This window comes from Zingiber officinale, chromosome 9A (genome assembly GCF_018446385.1).
Source record: "Zingiber officinale cultivar Zhangliang chromosome 9A, Zo_v1.1, whole genome shotgun sequence".
Lineage (NCBI taxonomy): Eukaryota > Viridiplantae > Streptophyta > Magnoliopsida > Zingiberales > Zingiberaceae > Zingiber > Zingiber officinale.
In genome coordinates, this window is record NC_056002.1 from 74,476,339 (window position 1) to 74,483,810 (window position 7,472).

At 36.6% G+C, this 7,472-nt stretch overlaps 1 non-coding gene across 1 annotated transcript; it reads right to left on the reverse strand.

The window, feature by feature from the left end:
* Nucleotides 1-4,102: 4,102 nt before the first annotated feature.
* LOC122022033 lies at nt 4,103-4,208 on the reverse strand. The gene has a single exon (XR_006122782.1). It is a non-coding gene; the product is annotated as a small nucleolar RNA R71 (small nucleolar RNA).
* Nucleotides 4,209-7,472: the final 3,264 nt, after the last annotated feature.

Below are 7,472 nucleotides of genomic sequence, written 5' to 3' on the forward strand. Positions count from 1 at the left end.
CGAAGGTGGTGCCTGAGGCTGAGTAGGGCAATCTCTTATCAAATGACCTTCCTTTCCGCAGTTGTAGCACTTTCTGGTGCTCAGACGACATACTCCAGAATGCATCTTCCCACATGTGGCACACTGAGGGTACTTGGTTTGCTTATTGGCTGGACCACCTTTTGTTTTATTCCACTGTTTCCTCTTTCCACTTGAGTTTCCTTTCCAGTCAGTTCTGGTACTGTGCGATTTTTGTCCTCCGGTCAGTGCTTGGTTCTTGCCCTTATTCATTGCTTCCTGATAGATTTGAAAACCCTTTCTTTAGCCCAATTTTCTTAAATTCTTTTCTAGGTTTTCTAATCCTTATAGAAACCGAAAATCACATCAAAGCCTTGTACCACAGGTGAGGGGAAGCTTACATCCTTTTCGCTTGTGGATCTAAGGTATGGTGAAGAAGAAGTAGCCTCTTCTTCTAGTTCCTTTCCCTTGATTCCTTTGCTAAGTCCTCCTTATATCTTAGGCTTTCTTAGGGAACAAACTTGGCTTTGGGGCCGAAGATGGAGGAGAGGGGACTGTGGTGTTCTCGGTGAGGGAGAGGATGAATGAGAGAAAATGAGAGAAAAAAATAATTTTCTCTTTTCTTGCTCCCTTTTATGTTAAGGGGGAAGAAGTAGCAAAATTGATTTTTGCTTTCCTTCTCCCTTAACCCATTTTCTATTTTTCTTACATTTATTTTATTTTCTATTTATTCTCACCATTCATGATAAAATAAGGGGGAATGAATCCCCTTAATCCCTCTTTAAGTTTTCGGCAAAATCAAAGAGGAAGAGGGAGAGAAAGGGAGGAAGGCAAGTTGCCTTTCTCTTGCTCTTTTCTTGTTTTCTTTTGGCTAGCTTTTACTCTTACCTTTATCATGAGTTTCCCTCCTTTGCTATCAATATCTTCTCTCTATCCCAATTGGTTTCTACTAATTAACTCTATGAATTATAATATAAGAGGTTCAAGGTTCAATCCTTGACCTTCACTTCTTTTTATTTCATTTTATTTCTTCTTGCTTCAACTCACTTCCTATTATTTTTCTAAGGCAAAATCCCACATTCATATATTCATCTTACAAGTTTAGTGGGTATTACAATATGAGTGTCATATACTTTCTCATGTGACTATTAGTATGACTACTAGTCCTTAGACCTGAAGTCACCATGGATCCCTACATAAGGAGTTATGTACTTTGATTTCGTCAAACGTCACCTGTAACTAGGTGGACTATAAAGGTGATTACTGGGTATGTAACGAATTATGTAGAGGAATGTGAGTGATGTAGATGGGATCTATCCCTCCTATATGATGGGAGCGACATCGATATTCTTGATAGAGTGAGACCACGAAGTGCATGGCCATACCTAAATGAGTCAATATGAGATATTGAGCTCATTTGATTTAGTGAGTCTACTTAGAGATCAAGATTTAGATTGGTCAAAGGATGACACGGTCTATGCCTCACATTGATCAATCTAGATGTCTAAGATAGAAGGACACTTGTCATATATTGTGAGGAGTCACAATTAGTAGTCACAAGGTGATGTTGGATCTCAACATTCTTGTAATTTGGGTAGTAATGATGTGTTGCTAGATACCGCTCATTACTTATGCTCCTAAATGGGTTTAGGGGCATTGCCAACATTACAAGAACCTATAGGGTCACACACTAGATGGAGATTAGGTTCATATGATGAACCAAAGGATTAGATTCATGTGATGAATCAAATTGGATTAAGAGTAATCCTAATTGGGCTAATTGAGTTGGACTCAAGTTGATTCATGTGTTCAATGAGTCTAATTTAGATTATGACTCATTGAATCAATTTAATTGAATGAATTAGATTCATTATATTAAATTGGCTTGAATTAAATGGTAGGATTAGATCAACCATGACAGAGATTAAGTCAAGTTTGCCATGACTTGAGAGGAAGATGAAGAGTCAAGTTTGACTTGACTTTATGCCACCTCATTGGTGAGTTGGCATTGATTGGGCCAATGATGATGCTCCACATCATCATGGTTGCTTAAGTAGGATGTCATCTCATGGGAGTTACCAAGAGTTGTGACTCTTGGCATTCCATGGAGGTTACAACACCTCTTAATGTGGCCAGCCACATCAATTGCATAAAGGGGGTTTTTTCATTTGGTGAAGTAACTCTCATCTTCTTCCTCCTAGAACTCTCTCTTCTTGCTCTTCCTCTCTTCATCTTGCCGAACCCTACTAAGGTGCTAGCACACTTTAGTTTGGTGATCTCCTTCTTGTGTTCGTGTGGATACTTCTAGAGAGTTGTCTACTTTGACAATCTAGAGATCCGGCACCTTTGGACGAGCGGGATTCGCGAAAGGCACGCATCAAGGGTAAAACTCGTACTCTAATGTAGATCTAGAGTTTGTAAACTCGTACTCGTAATGTATTCGAAGTTTTATTCTTCGCACGGATCCGGTGACGGGGCTTTCGGGGTTTTCGCGATGCGAAAAAGCGGTTTTCGCGGCCCGAAAAACCCAACAAATTTCCCATTTCTAAGATTTTGTCCTATTTTGTATCTATTTGATCTTGTGTGGAATGTTGTGATTGTGCCTAATTACCATGCTTGATTGAATGTTTGGATATCTTGTGGATCTTGTAGAGGTAATTCTTCATTCGATTTTTCGAGGGATCTTCGTGACAGGAACATGCCCGTGTAAGGACATTTGAGGGATTATCTTGAAGGGGAAATTAAGTATTTCAAGAGGGTATGATAGATTTATGCATTAATCTTTATATCTTGATGGGTTGATGAGTGATGGATTCTTATGTTGATTTTTCGAGGGACGCTCGTGAAAGGCAAGTCCGTGTAAGGACAACATAGATTCATTCCTAATTGATCAATCTAGGTATGGATTTAAGTCCTAGGTCGGTTCTCTATTGCAAGAGAGAACCGGTAACCTTCTACAAATGATGGACAATTGAGAAAAAGGATTTGGTAGATCATTTACAGTAAAGAACCTTACAAAGAAACAAAAACTCCTAGAATATCCCTTATCATTGCCTTTAGTCTTGTTGCCTATTCTTTCATTCTTTGTTTACTTTTCATAGTTACACCTAGACTTTGTTAATCCATTGATTTGTTGTCTAGCTAATTCGTTTTGAGATATTCTTAGTGCTTATTCTAGTCCCTGTGGATACGATAATCTTTTATATTACTTGCGATATTTCCGTACACTTGCGGAGAGACAACAAGTTTTTTGGCGTCGTTGCCGGGGACTACGCTATAACATTAGGAATTATCAATTGAGTTAGACTAAACATAACTTTTCTTTTCATTTGCATAGTTGTAACTAATCTTTAGAATTCTGTTTTCATCATTTGCATATCTTTCAAATTCCTGACAATTCCTTTTGTTGTAATTCTAATTCTAATTCTAACTTTGCATTCTTGATTTCTAGCAATCTAATCTAACTTTTCTCTGTTTTCTCTTTTGATCTAGTTTCTTTCTTCTTTTCTTTTGTAAACATATCTTGCAATCTTTAGCATATGAATTATTCTAGACATTTTTCATTTCCCTTTTATCTTTTCTTTCTTGTTTTCATTATGCACTTTCTTTCTTGCAATTTTAATTCTACATTGTTTTTCTTGCTTCTCATATTGCATTTTATTTCTTGTCTTTGAGTCTTCAATATTTTTTTTCCTTCTAATAATTTTTTCTTGAATATCCATGAGCTCTAACATGTCAAGCAGGCCCATGAGAAATTTTTCTACACCCTTTTCTGCAAGATTTTTATCTCCCATTGTGCAACCTCAAATTGAAGCAGAAAATTTCCTACTAGTCCGAGAGTTAATTTTTATGATACAAGGTCACAAATTTGGAGGAGAAGTATCAGAAAGTCGTTATCTGCATCTTGAAACATTTTTAGAGATTTGTGATATGGTGAAATGTGAAAGAGTGTCAGCAGATACAGTTTGATTAATGGCATTTCCTTTCAGTATCAAAGATAAAACAAGGACTTGGTTATATTCTCTCCATCCTCAAAGTATCACAAGTTGGGAGCAATTGGAGAAGCAATTTCTGAATCATTTTTTCCCTCCAAGCAGAATAGTGTATATGAGGAATTGCATAACAAATTTTGCTCAGGCATATGGAGAATCATTGTTTGAAGCATGGGATAGATTCAATAGTCTTCAAAGACAGTGCCCTCATCATGGTTTTGAAAAATGGTTGATTCTGCACATATTCTATAGGGGAATTTCTTTCTCGGACAAGAGTTTATTGGATTCATTAGCTGGAGATTCTTTTATGGACAAAAGTGTAGATGAAGCATATATGTTAATTGATCAAGTGACATTGAACCTCCATGAATGGTCAAACATAAGTTGGATGAAATTTCCTTCAAACATTCAAGGAGTGCAAGCCATAAGTGCTATAGAGCCTGTCAAACAAATTGTAACTCAACCATCTATGAGTTTTGAAAATCACAAGTCACAGAACGGGGAGTTCAAACATTTAGGGGCAAAGATTGAAAGTATTGTTTCAAATTGGTTTAAGAAGATCCCTCTCCTTCGCATACAAGATCTAGTGAAAAGTGTGATGATGTTGGGTTGAGAATTGAAAAAAATCATGAAGAACTTCTAAAGAAGGGCATGATTAGAATTGAGGAGAAGAACAATAGAAGACCACATGAACTCAGTTCCATTATTCCAGGAGGTTCCCAAATGCCACAAGTTCCTTTCCCTCAACGATTGATCATACCAACACTGGATAAGCAAGTTGGATCTCTTCCACAAGCTAAAAGGGAATATGGGAAATTAGAGGTACCTTTCCCAAGACCTTCACTAAGGGTTCCTTTTCCACAAAGGTTAGTGGGGGTCAATGAGAACTATGACTTTAAAAAATTCTGTGACACTGGTAAGGTTGAGTGCAGATTTTTGAATTTGTATAAAGATGAAGAATCTTCAGATGAGGATTGTGAAGATAAAGCAGTGGTAAATAAGTTTGCAGATCTATTTCCAAATTTTACAGGGTGTTGTAGTGACATTAAATTTTCAGATGATGAATGTGATGTGGTAGATCAATTTAAAAGTGAAGTTATTAATCCTCCTATAGTTGATTCTCCTATTGAGGATATTGATGTTGGTTTGTTTTTTAATGTTTGTGTTGATGTTGTTGATATGGAACAACGTGTAGGGAGCTGTGTTGTGGAAGCAGCATCTCAAGAATCACCTCCTTTGTCCACACAATCCTTAGATGTTATAAGAGTTGCAAGGATTGAGCATGTTGTAGACCAATGTGTAGGGACTCATGTAGATATGGTTAAGTCTCAAGAATCACCATCATTGATATCATCAACACCTGAGCCAGAGCCAGAACCAACAATTGATTCAGAGGAAGTCACATCTACATGTTTAGAAATTTCAGATATTTCTCAGCAAAGTAAGGTTAGTATTTCTTGTGATCTTTTGAAAAATTTTATAGAGGTACCTATCATTGACTTTGTTGGATGTGATTCAGTTTTTATTTCTTATTCTGCTTATCTTAATATGGTTATGACTCTATCTTATCTAATATGTTTGTGGGAGATTTGTATTTTCTTTGCATGTGCAGATTTCACTTGGGCTAATAATTGGAAGCTCAATCTGAACCGTCTTCGACCACCCGAAAGAACTTTAAAGAAGACGAAGATGGAGAGAGCGATACTTCACTTTTTAATTCCTATATTGAAAGCTCCCTCCATAATAAGAGCCCTTGGTAGGAGGGTGTTGAAATATCTTACCCCTCCAAGAGCAAGATTTAGATGAATCTAATGAGGTGGTCGAGCTAATGACCTTAAACAAGCGCATCTTGGGAGGCAACCCAAGTTCATTTTCCTTATTTTCTTTTATGTCTTTACTTCTCTCTTTATAATAAACATGTATCCTCTTCTTAATTTTTCTTGTCTATCTTATTGTTGTAGAATTCAAAGTTGTGGAGGAATGTGAGTATTGGATGGAGGAGTATCTTTAAAAACATGAATGTCAACCATTTGGAGCTCATCACTTGGTAACTTCTCTTAAAATCACCTCCACATTATTTTTAGTTTTCATTAGGGCAATGAAAAGTTTAAATCTGGGGGGATGCATTAGATGCATTTGATTTTCTTTGTTTGTTTTTGGGTTTTGCTTATGTCTTGCATTTTGTTTTGATTTTTTGTGGCATACATCTTTAGAACATCAAACTCCATTTTTATGTTTTCTTGTCTTAAAGTAAATTGTTAGCACATTCTTTATCTTGATTCATGCTATTGTAAATGATGCTAGTAGTATGCTTAGTGTACCTCTTTTCTCTATCTTGAGTAGCATGATATAAGCTAAGTATCATTTGGAGATAAGTTTTAGTCTTGGCTTGACCTTAAGGATCTTATTTTCACTACACTTTGACTTGATGCTTCAATGGTTGATATCATTGAAATAATCATGATTCATCTTGTTTGTTTAGTACTTGGTTTCCATGGTGATTTTTCAAACTTCATTTTGGTTACTGAATGAGGCTCAACTCATGCAAGCTCATTTGGAAAAATCAAAATATCCCAACATTTGTGCTAAAAGTACATTTGTGAAATAAGATTTGAGCAATACAAATGCTTATGAAAAAAATGTGTGAAAAAAAAAGCAATGAAAAAAAGTGAATAAGGGATATAAAAAATAGTTGTCGTGAGTAGAATCTAGCAAGTCACCCCTTTGAGACCGAGTTGGGTTACTGGGGAAATGACTGCTTAGCTTCTCTTGAGATTGAGCACGCCTTTAAGACCATGGGTTGATTGAGAAATATGAACTAAGTGTTTGGCAAGTAAGTGCCTATCACTGGGTACTTGTCTATCACTGGAAATATTAGGAATTTAAATTTCATGACAACTTGACTAGGGCATAGATTGAAACTTGAAGAGTTTTGAGTTGTCTTTGCACTGTGCACAGGGTACTTATGCTTGAGCCATGCTTAACTTGTTTTCATGATCATGCTTACTAATGAAACCTTTTGATAGAGTTAGGAGAATGCATTAAGGATATGAGAGAATTGTAGAGCATATGAATCTGGATAGCAGCATTTTGCTTGAGGACAAGCAAAGGTTTAAGTCTGGGGTATGATGTGCGTAGATTGTATACACTTATTAGCATGTTTTGACGCACATTCACATACTTTGAGCATGCTTGATCTATGCATTTTTGTACTTTCAGCTTTCCTTTTTAGCATATTTACTCTCTTTGTTCGGAGATCTGCTTTTGTGCTTTTTTTGTACACAGGAGTCGAATCTGGTGAAAGATACGTGTTCGAGGCCAAATCTCCAAGCAAAGCGATTGAGGAAGCCATGACACTTGAACCCTACACGGCCCTGCCATGGGGAGTTGCCCTGTAACACCCATAGGATCCCTAGAAATTTTACATAAATTATGCATGATTAAATGGGTTTCATGTGGATCCATCTTTAAAAAAATATATAT